Raw genomic sequence first — 12,479 nt, 5'->3', positions numbered from 1 at the left:
TAGATGGAAGCATGATGGCGTTTCTTTTTTGGTGAACTTTTCAACTCAAAGCTCTTTAGTAATTTAAAAATGGAATGCCTTAAAGAAAAGTGGTTTTTACCGTGTAGGACATTCTGAACGCTAATAGCATGACTGCAATGGAAGAGGCACCAAGAGAGTTCCAGTCAAGACCTGTGTCCGGTATGCAAAATCACCTGGCTACCAGTCAGTCAGCGCTTTGATTATCTGCAAAGTGCTCTAGGAGGCAGCGTTCCCTCTCCTCCTGTTTTCACGGAGTGTACTGTCTGCTGGTTTGCTGGCTTAGTGTTTCCCAATAACTAATGCCAATTAGACTTCGAGTCTCTCAGCAAAAGCAATATACTTTTTCAATGATAGCTACCTTGACTAAGATATAGCTCAATGGCAGAGGACTTGTCTAGCATTGCAGGGACCCAAGTTCTACCACCAACACTGAAAAAAGTCAAGCATAAGGGCCACCTCAGGACAAAGTTGTCTAATTTACAATTAAGCTGCCTGCCTGAGCAGAGCCAAATACGAATCTCCAAGAAGGCACACAAGGACTAATTCTTACACCGTGTTGGTCATGCTTGCTCCCAATCATTCTCTTTCTTCTTTTCTTTGCTATCATAATATATGAGAAAGCTCAAAAGCATCCATTCAGTTTCTGAAAGTAAAGGCTCACTTACAGCCAGCAATCCACAAGCATGTACCACAGAAAGATACATGTGACCCTCACGAGCACTTTGCTCAACTAAGGAACTTTTTGACAGTGAAAATTTTGCTCACCAAGCATTAGTTTAGGGAGGATCCCTAGACCCTAAGCCCTACTTCTCATATATTCAACAATTATATAAGGATATTGAGCACTGACAGTATACACAACACTGGGGTATATCAGGCATGGTAGCTGAGATGGTGTTTTCCTCCACACCAGCCTTGTCAAAGTCACTGGTTCTGTGTTCCATTCTCTGGAGTTTGTGGTGGGTGGTTAGCTTATTAATGAAGTATGTGTGTCACGACTCTGCTAAGTCTGCTAAGGTTTCTACTGGGTAGGATTGAAGCGTCATTGAGGGAGGAGGCATTTCTCATTCTATCAGGGCTCATGCTGTGAGTGACAAACCATTAGCTGCCCAACAAGCCTGACTCTGCCTATGTCATAGCAGAGGTGTGACTGATAATATGGACAGATCTCCTTCCAAAGACAGACTCCATTCCAGAGTTGGGGCACTGTCCTCTGTTCAGAGGACAGGTTAAACAGAGCCTTGCCAGCCAATGCCAGATACCAGGCATGTGAGGGGTTGTGTCAGTACATTCATAGGGGGTTTCTCTTCTGTAGCATTCCTTCTTTTACATGAGCACCTCATTGTGAATGGCATCTTTTGAATTATGTGGCTTGCTAGAAATTGTGATGTGGCTGTACTTGTGATATGAAAAAACAAAAACAATAACAAAAGCCAAGCTGGGTGATAGTGGTGTACATCTTTAATCGAAGCATTCAGGAGGCAAAGGCAGATGGATCTCCGTGAGTTCGAGGCCAGACTGGTCTACAGAGTGAGTTCCAGGACAGCCAGGACTATTTCACAGAAAAACGTTGTCTCAACATAAAAAAAAAAAAAATCCAAGTTCAATGATCTCTGTATCTCTTCTTTTGAGATGCCAACTGCAATGTTACACATATGAAAAGGGGTCCTTTTTGAATTACCAAATTACCCCTTCCTTCTTGTGTTTTTATAGAAGACCACCTCAGTCTTTCCCCTACACACAATGTAGTCCTACTGGAAAGTATATTTTCCTCTCCCTGTAGAAGCAAGAATACGGACCTGAGAGAGGACAAAGTCAGGCAGAGTCATTCTGCCTTCTTGCTCCTCACCCTTGAGTGTGAAGACCATGATCTCTGCAAACAGGGATAGATAATACAGATAGGGTAACCACTTGCTTACTGTAGGCATACATCTGATGAGGAAATGTATGAGAAGCTCCACCAGAGTTTGTATGCAAAGATATTAGCTCCAGACAGGTCTTTGTTCACTTTTCTATATCTTTTAAATCATTTATCCATTATAAAGACTCAGAATTAAATAAAATTTTACATTTTCAGTATAGCTACTTTAAAACTGTACTTAAGCAGATCACAAGAAGGCATTTCAAATATATTCATTTCAAATATATTCACATGGATCTTTTTCTGAAATTGAGGCTCTGAGACTTAGAGGTTAAAGGTTAAGACCCTTTCTGTCATAACCACTTCTTAATCAAATTCGTGGACCAAGATATCTTCATCAATTCTCTGCATTGTAGCCAGCAGCCGGAGTGAGCTTGCAAATGCACAAGTCTGTTGTGATGATCCCCTGACCCCTTCCAAGTGACCTCTTTACCCTATTTGAAAAACCCTTTGGACCCAGATTTTTCCTCCCCCTCAAGGGTCTGGGTTACACTCTCCTGTTTCCAGCGGCAGACACTGCATTCCACATATGCCAGGTGAACAATGAACTAGGTTGAATGAGTGAGTGAAGTACAGGATGAATGCGTTTTCTAGAGCCTTTATTGAATTACAGAATTCAGCCAGATGATCTTCTTGGTGCTTTAGAAACAAGTTCATTCATCAACTTTAAATCATATATATATATATTATTTATATATATTTATATTATATATGATTTATATATTATATATTATATATATTGATATATATCTGCATTTGGCTACTAGCAAAAAATATTGAAAAATTCAGTTTGTATATTTAAATGTATTTTGTTTTTGATATAGCATTGTTTTCTTTTATCGGAATTCTTTAGTTTGTAAGTCATGAAGATAATGTGCTTTGGTTAAGGAAGTCCTTATTCCTTCTGTCTAGTTTTAGTTAGAAGAGACCTTTTCTTTGAACCTCATGTTTTGTTTGCATCTCACCCATCCATAACCTCTGAATGATGGTAGAGTCTGATTGGTTTGAAATATTTCTTTACTTTTCCCCTACCAAAATTAAAAAAAAAAAAATGGGAAAAATCTTCCTTGCTCTACACAAAGCCCCTACTAAAGGCTTTTCTCGAATGCATCTAATTCAGGAAACCTCATTATTTTTACTTTAGCTATGGGCTCTTTCAGAATTCACTGAGAGTTAATGGTCATACAAGCATCCAGGGCTAGAGGATGCCTGCCGCGTTCGTTCCTTGGATGGCGCATGACTGTCCTCTGACTCCATCACCCACAATCTTGGGGAGCTGAGCTTCACTTCCTTGCAAAATGACTGCCCTAGATGGGCTTGTTGACTTTCACCCTCACTCATGTAGGGTGGGGAGCTCACAAGACCCTCACCTGTATATCCAGCCACTCCTTACCACCTGTTGTATACAATTCTGCCTTATTGTATGTCCATGTGAGGCAGGAAGGGCTAGCATATACATGCCTAGGAAGACTGGAGGGTTGGAGGCTCATTTATGTGACTATGGGAAAGCCTTCATCCTTGCTGGATACATGCTTTCTAGGCACAGTTTTCTGGGAGAGGACCATCCACATTCCTGTAATTGTGATGGTTTGAATAGGTATGGCCCCCATAGACTCATGTGTCTGAGTGTTTGGCTCATAGAGAGAGTACCACTATTAGTAGGTGTGGCCTTGTTGGTGTAGGTGTGGCCTTGTTGGTGTAGGTGTGGCCTTGTTGGAGTAGGTGTGGCCTTGTTGGAGTAGGTATGGTGCTGTTGGAGGAAGTGTATCACTGTGGGGGCAGTCTTTGAGGTCTCATATGCTTAAGTTATGCCTAGTATGGGACTCAGTGGCTTCTGCTGTCTAGAGATCAAGATGTAGAACTGTCAGCTCCCTCCCGTGCTATGTCTGCCTGCACATCACCATGAAGATAAGGGACTAAACCTCTGACACTGTAAGCCAGCCCCAGTGAAATGTTTTCCTTCATAAGAGTTGCTGTGGTCATGGTGTCTCTTCACAGCACTAGAAACCCTAACTATGACAGTAACCCCTTACCTATGCTCTATAAGTAAGCCCAATAAACTCATTGGTTCCCTAGAGTGAACTTTGCTGGAATCATGCACTGGTTTGTTGTTAAGACCTTAGAAGGAGGGGTAGATATTGTTTATGTTTCTCCCTGGGAAGGAATTTCAATAACAATTGGTGTAGTCAACAGGATACAACAAAACTGGGGATGAGTTTGGGAAGCACAATGGCGTCCATGATGTGGGGTATGAGACCAACTTTGCAGGAAGAGGGGGGTTTTGCAGAGGACATTTTGACATGGTGGCTTGTTCCTATAAGGCTTGTTGGGGTAGTTGCAGGGACACGGACAGTGAAGAAATTTGTGAGACATGTAACGAAGGTGGGTCTGTTGGGGCAGGGCCTGTTGGTGACAGAAATCCCATGGTGGCAGTCTTCTTCCTGGTGATGTAGGGTAGCAGAACTGCCTGATGGGTGGAGTCTGCCCAGGAAGGATGGGGCTGTTCTGACAACTATTCAACATCTAGAGGTGAAATTGTGAGTCCTGGAAATAGCACAGCAGTAACAGAGGTGTCAGCAAGCAGCTGGTGAGGCCACCTGGCCACTGCTGAGTAATAAAAATGTGCCAGATGTCAAGGTGGCATCTTGGAAAGAGAATGCTGGTGTAAGGGAGGAATTGTCACAGAAAGGGATGTGAGGTTAGTGTCCTCATTATTGCCCTCTGACTCAGGCAGCAAATCAGATTAAAAAGAAAGATAAGCCGGGCGTTGGTGGCACACGCCTTTAATCCCAGCACTCGGGAGGCAGAGGCAGACGGATCTCTGTGAGTTCAAGTCCAGCCTGGTCTCCAGAGTGAGTGCCAGGATAGGCACCAAAGCTACACAGAGAAACCCTGTCTCGAAAAACCAACCAAGGAAACAAACAAAAAGATAAATAGAGGTGTTGGCCGGCCATTTTTTTTTTTTATGGATAAGAGTCAAAAGGAGAATAGGGCCTAGATTAGATCAGTAATACAGAGCCCCTTCTGAGACCCTAAAACCTGGGACCCACCAGAATATGGTAGAAATGAGGAAGGCGTGACGTAAGCAACAAAAGATATCCTTCCTCAGTATAACTGTCTTGTTACATGTGTGTATAAACTGAAGTTTTTGGCACCAGATGTATAAACTGAGAACATGACTGCTCCAGTATATAAATGAGGGGAAGGTTTTTAATTGTAGATTTGAGGGAAAGAACAGCCAAAGGCATCTGGAAGAGTCCAGAGCAGGGGGAGAAAGTAGTAGACTGAACATGACCAGCAGACTGGGTTGGGTCATGAGAGGAGAGGGTGAATGGCTACAGAGGAAGACTAAGAGTTCAGACAAAGGATACTGAGAGAGAGGGCCAACAGAGAGGGGGTCAAGAGGGGAGGACAGAAGAGAAAGAGTACAGTAGGGAATGAGAATCTGGGGGTGGGGAAGCCCGTGAACTGGAGTTTAGGTAGGGAGCCCTGTGAAAAGAGGCCCAGGTATTTGTGAGCCTGTGGCAGCCCAGAGGCCAGCATGGGCTGTAGTATGCTGATAGACACCACAGATTGTCCCCACTTTCTTTTGGACCTGACAGTATAAATAGCATAACTCTACCCTTTGAGTGTTTTGCAGATTTAGAGATATGTAAGTGCATATCTTAAAATTAATTCACTAAGTGTGCAAAGGCCAGATTTTACTGTGGCATTCTTGAGAGCTTTATGGTTGGGTAAGACACAAGTGATACCCACCAAGGGAACTGGAAAAAGTTTACAATAGTCTGGGTCTCTAAACATTAAAAAGTACATAAAAACAGATGCTCCTAGAAGCCATATGGTGATTAATTGGGAACCCCAGTGTAAGGAGTGGGTTACCTTCTTAGGAGTTGCTGGCCAGAGATCCCAGAGGTGCCTAAACAGTAAAGACTGCCGCCACTGTTCTTGGTTGCATTCCAGAACTGAGTGGTAAGAAGATACTATTGTTGAAGAGGTTGCATGCTTTGGCTTCTGGTCTTGGAGTGATAAAGACAAGACTTGGCTGGCCCTCAGTGACCCCTCCCTGCAACCTAGCTCCTATAGTACCAGCAGTTGCTACTGAGCACGCTGGAGAGAAGTAAAAGGCCTTTAGCTGTGGGTCCTGCTTCACTTGGACTCTGCTTCACAATGGAAGTGCCAGGTCAGATGTGCCAGCCAGTGAATAGTGGCTTGTGTGGTTATGGTTAGAACCAACTTTCCTCTGACTGGACTTAAGGCTCACCTCACAGAGGACATTCACATCTGGATGGGGGAACTTAGACATAAGCCTGTTGCCAGGGAAGCAATAGACTCTAGGAAAGAAACAACTGCTATTGGTTGGTTAAATGATGTGCTAGCTTAAGTGCCTACTAACATTGTGTTACAATCCTTGTCTGTTTGGATACATTTCTGATTTCTGTTTTCCTTCTTTCTCTCACTTGTGTTTTTTTTTTATGGTTTTTTATGGGATAAACACACAGAAGATTCACCAACTGCCACATTCTGGAAATGGAGAAATGAACAGAAAGGCATGAGGATGGACTCAGTTCCTTGATGGAGTGGGAGAGATAGAGAAACACATTTAGACGCCCCCTCCGCAGCTCAGGGACCATTGTGGAAGATGGGGCAGGAAGATGTAAAAGCCAAGAGCTGGAGGGAAGGGTGGGGACTGTTGTGTGTGACTGTCCCCCAAGCCAAGTAACCACCATCTTGGGGGATTCAGCTTCACTCCCTTGTAAGAGGATTATCTCAGATGGACTTGTTGAGTGTTTATGTCCACTCACAGAGGAGTGGAGAGGTCACAGTTCCTCAGTGAGTATCCAGCCACTGCCTACCACCTATTATATGCAACTCTGCCCTAATTGTATGTGACCTAAGGGAAGGGCTAGTGAATGTGGAGGTCGGGGAGTGGTGTGTCTCCATCCAAACAGTTGTGGGGGAGCCCTCATCCCTGCTGGGTAAAGGCTTTCTGGGTGCAGGTGCAGCGTTTGGCAATTCATACTTGAATTTATCTAGAAGAGAAATCCCAAGTTTTAGGTTTTATAAATGGGCTTTTACAGCATCAAATAATCAGGGGACACGACACATATACTTTGTTAATCTTGTCTCCTCATTATGGAGAATTAGTATGCTATGATGGAAACGGTGTAAGTAAAATTAGCTGTTTAACACAGAATTTAATTTCCCATTCATACCAATGTGTGTATATATATATATATATATCTGCGGAGGGGGCGATCTAAATGTGTTTCTCTTATATATATATATATATATATATCCACAAACCTTTATCTGTTTGGTTGGTTGGTTGGTTGGTTGGTGTTTCAAGCTGTAAATAGAGAACATTTGGGGTCCTGAGAGATGGCTCAGTGGTTAAGAACATTGGCTGCTCTTCAGAGAACCTGAGTTGCCTCATAACAGTTTACATCTGTAACCTCCAAGGCTAAGATTTTAACATCTTCTGGACTCCAGGGGCACTGCATATGCATGGTGTGCAGACATACATCCAGGTAAAATATTCATAAACATAAAACTGAGAAACCACTTAAAAGATGGGGAACTTTGGACAACTCAAAACTTAAAAGAGCTTAAGTTAAACTGTAGGGATGTACTCTCCCTTGTTGGTAATTGGTTTACAAAAGCGTGTGATGCAATTGTGGGGAGGACGTTGATGAAAATGTCTGAAGGAAACATTGCTTTCCTGACACAGTCCTAGACTGTTTAGTCTAGATGTAGCAACTGAAAGTGTGAAATCCATGCTGCCACCATGAAGCAGCCTAAATGTGAGAGCAGAAACCCAGGGGAGAAACCAGGGCCTCAAGTGACAGTGCTGCTGACTCGTAACTAGTGAAATAACTGACACGGATTTCTCTTTATTTATAAACCTCATGGTTTAAGCCAGTTCAGTAGTAATAGAAGATAGATAAACCCTAATAATGTTTAACTTTTCTGGGTATTTTTATTTCTGTGTTCTCTTGAGCATGTTCCCTATGCTCCTGGGGCTTTTCTAAAAGGTTCCAATAGTTCTCTGAAAGGAAGCAATTGGGCTATTGTCAGGGATCTAGAAGAGACAGACACTAACGCAGGCTTCTGATGGCAGACATTTCTGTATCACTGTATTTTAGACTTCCTTACCTGAGGTTTTGCTGTGACTTCACTTTACCTATACTCAAATATTACACACAAATATTATACATAAAAATACTACATAGAAAATTCCCCAAGTGAATAATTCGGAACTTTGCAGAAGCGTGATGAAATCTTGAATTTACTAGCCCAGAATATGCAGCATCTTTGCTCAGCTTTTCCACACTGTGCAAACCTCCCTCTAGACATCTCTGGAGAGGCCTCTTGTGTTGCAGATCTACTGTTGTAGTGCTGGTGTTCTAGTAACACGTAAGAGTCCAACACGCGTCACCATTTATGTCTTTCACCTCATGCACCCGTCATGCAGGCACCGTATCCGCACAGCAGCAAGGAAAGGTGTCTACCATACAGTAAGACATTCTGAGAATAGCTTTTCTTAAAAAAAAATATTTATGTATATGAGTGCTTCACTTTCATGTCTGTGCACCACATTCATGCCTAACTTTTAATTCCTCCTTTCTGGATTTTCCTTTGTAAAAGTAAACAGTGGCCAGAAACTAGGACCTTTCAAGCGTTATTTTTTTTTTCCTGCAGAATTATTAGTTGCCTTGATAGTTCCTCTACTGCTCATCTTTCTACTGAAAGTAAGATTAGGGCTCTGAGAAGAAGGGAAAAAATCAGTGGGGAATAGCTGCTATTTTATTTGCTGCCATGTGAAGCATGGAGTTTTTCGTTAGCAGCACAGCGGCTTTCAAAGTATAATTCCCAAGCTCTTAAGGCCTACACGCTGGAATCAAGGGAGGCCTACCTGCTGGAATCAAGGGAGACAATGTGGGAAACAGAGCTGTCAGTTAACACGAATACACATTTTAGGCCTGACTCTACTTTTCTGTCTGCCATTTGTGGGTCCCCTCTAATCTGTAACAAGTAACTTGTTAACTCACAGCTGTTTTAAAATTACATTCTAATAAATCTCTGGGGTGGTATGTTTCCCAAGATTGGAAGCTAAGTGCTTGAAAAGCTACCCACTGTAGATACATATACAAACCAGAAATAGAGCATAAGGTATCATATAACATGCTTACGTATAAGCTTGTATAAAGGCCCTGGGTCCAATGGTGGGGGAAGCAAGGAGAAATGGGATGAAGATGGCCTAGGAGGAATCTATGTTTATATTTGACATAGTTCTTTGGCACTTTATTTAAAATGAAGTCTCATGTAGCCCTGGCTAGCCAGATGCAAAAGCAGCAGACAGTAGTATCTATAAAATTTGCATGGATTAAGATGTATTGTCTGATATAATCCTTTCTGTGTTTTCCTATATATTTGAAATATTTCATATTTTAATGGACTCATTTCACAATTCTAGAATGGCAAAATTTAATTCATTTTTCTTTGTTTGGCAGAGCAAAAGTAGATGTATTTAAAGTCATTTTCTGAAAAACTTATGAAGTATTAAGGATTTTAAAATCTTTATTAGAAACTTTACTAAAAGTTCAAGACATAGGAAACACAATTTTTCTTATTTTCTTAGTGTTGAAAGTATTCATACTTGACATGAGCAATGATGGCTGGCTTTAACTACCTGCCAATCACATGCCAAAGGTAAAGGTGGAACAAATCCATCTCAAGAAACTGAGACTGGAGAGAGACCATCTTTAGAGGCCCTTTGAATTAACCTTTTGATTTCTTTCAGTCTTGAGAAGTTCTGTTTTCTTTTAGAACCCATCTTTATCCTTAAAAACAAAACACCTTTGTAACGATAACTCTTTCCGCCGCCTGAGTTCCACTGCAATGTTAGGGCCCCCAAATAACACACAGAGTCTTAATGTTAGTTACAATGATGCTGGCCAATGACTAGCATTTCTTATATGCTAGCTCAATCTTAATTATCAACCATAACAATTAACCTTTATTTTTTTATTTATAAAGACTTATCGAGGATGCCAGCAGAATGCATCCTCTTTTCACGGGATCACATGGCGACACTGATTTTACTCCATTGCCCAGAATCCTCAAGTCCTAGCCCCACTTATCTTTCTTCCCTAATGGCCAACCGTGCTTTATTTATCAACCAATAAAACAAACATATACACAGAAAGACTTCCCCATCACACCTAAAATGTGTTCCTTGAAAGCTAAGGGGTTGGGTGTTTGGGGAGAGGCAGATAGTCTATCTGGACTCAATCCTTCTTGAACAACGATGTACCTTTGGGCTATGTGAAAACAGGAAGATATTACGACAGTCACCATTCATTGTGCTCTTGCATTATCCTTTGAAGTAATTTCATTTTTAGTCTTAGCATAGCTGAGAATAATTGTTGATTAATCCCTGGGATAAAAGAATCAAAAATATTTTAAAAAGATGTAGGAAAAACTAAATCATTAAGTTTCAAAATAGATTTCACGATAGTCCAAAGAACTTATTTTGGAATAAATTTTGTCCTTTTAAGGACATCCACCTTAGAAGTTGTAAAATATCAGTTTTTATTTAACAAAATTTTAATTTATAGTTTTATGTGTATATGTTCACCTGAATGTATGTATGTGTACCACATGTATGCCTGGTTCCTGAAGAGTTCTGAAGAGGTTATCGGGAGACCTGGAATTGCCATTACATTTAGCTGTGAATGACCATGTGGGTGCTGGGAACCAAACCCTGTCTTCTGTGAGAACAAGAGCTCTTAACCACTGAGTTAGAGCTAACTGGAACCACTCCAGTTCCCAAATAGCAATTTTTATAGATGTAATTCCTAAACATTTCATTCAATGGACTGAGCTGCTGTCTCTATGGTCATAAAACATCTTCAGTTAATGTCACTATAATTTTTTTCTCAGTAAACTGAAAATTTTATATGGGCCAATTGCACGACTGTCGATAGATCACAGGCCAGGGTCCCAGCCCATTTTCTTTGTGGCAATAACCTTCATTGATTTCCTAAAGGCCTGGTCACATGTAGGAATTTTTTTGTTTGTTTGTTTTTTTGATACAGGGTTTCTCTGTGTAGCTTTGGAGGCTATCCTGGCACTCGCTCTGGAGACCAGGCTGGCCTCGAACTACAGAGATCCACTTGCCTCTGCCTCCTGAGTGCTGGGATTAAAGGCATGTGCCACCAATGCCCAGCACGTGTAGGAATTTTTGTTCCTGGCGATCCTATCAAGCCAGACATCATTATTCTGGGGTAGACACTGATCCACAATGGAAAAAAAAAAAAAAAAAAAAAGAAAAGAAATTTTTCCCAGCTATTACAGGAAAAAGAATACTAGAGACCAAGTATTCCTAGTCACAACTTCAAAGCACCCACAGAGCCCAAGTCTGGAGCAGGATCTATTTCCAGGAAGCAGGGAGGCACACTTCCTGCACCGGTGTTTCTTATGAACCCACTCAAGACCTAGAGTGTCTCAAGGTCCAAGACATTCTGGTTTGTAAATAGCCAGCTGCAGCCACAAGTAAGGGAAGCCCAACCCCTTATGAAACACTTGATAAAGTGTAACCTGGGACTGACTAGGGAGGAGGTGTTTTGCCATCCTTGAAAGCAAGTTTTTTTCTAATCATTTACTGTACCCTTTTCTTTCACGGACAACATCATTAGGAGCAAACAGCTGAGTGGGGAACTATGTCAAGTAACAAAACCCCTAAAGGAATGGCCATTAGGTAGCTTGGATTAAGGGAGCAAGCAATCTGCCTCCCTAAACTCCTAGTATTCTTTTCGGTGAGCAAAACACTCAAGAAAGAACAAAAGGGTGACAGCCTACTGGAATAGTTATTGCCAGGACCTTATTCTGGACAAATTTATCTGCATGGGCTGATGACAGCATAGCACGAAGTCCTGGCTCTTTCAGCAGGCTCCAGATGCAACAGTAAGCAGTGGTTCTTGGAGGTGAGGTTCTAAGAGTTGGAATGACACTCACTATGTACTAAAGCCAATCAAAGACAATTAGAAAAAGTTGATGAGCTGGAGAGATGGCTTAGCCATCAAAGGCTAGGTTCACAACCCAAATATAAGCTGAGGTTATAAAGACAGAACTATTTTATCAGCTCACATAGGGAAACAAAAGCGTGGAGGCTTTTATCATTCTTCAAGCAGAGAGGGCTGGAAAAACCAGTCAGAAAAATATCCTAACTGCATAAAAGATACAAGTGGTAAAGAAAGAGCAGAGAGAAAGCAGAAAACAGAGTGAATCAGGGCAAGGAATGAGTTGGACTGATTGCTGGTGATGTTCTAAATCCATGAAGTTTAGTTATGCTTCCTCCAGTTAAGCTCCAGATTTCCGATTCTTTTGTAACCGCTCCTCATTTATAAGTGATCTGAGGTACGTTTTTGATTCTGCATCCAAACAATTCCCAAAACAGCTACTTTGTAAGACTGGAGATAACTGCTGCTGCATCTTTCATGTGTTGTTTCCAGCTGCAGCAATAGAACTTTCTAAA

This window comes from Cricetulus griseus, chromosome 5 (genome assembly GCF_003668045.3).
Source record: "Cricetulus griseus strain 17A/GY chromosome 5, alternate assembly CriGri-PICRH-1.0, whole genome shotgun sequence".
In the NCBI taxonomy this organism is placed as follows: Eukaryota; Metazoa; Chordata; class Mammalia; order Rodentia; family Cricetidae; genus Cricetulus; species Cricetulus griseus.
This window is presented reverse-complemented; position numbering follows the sequence as displayed.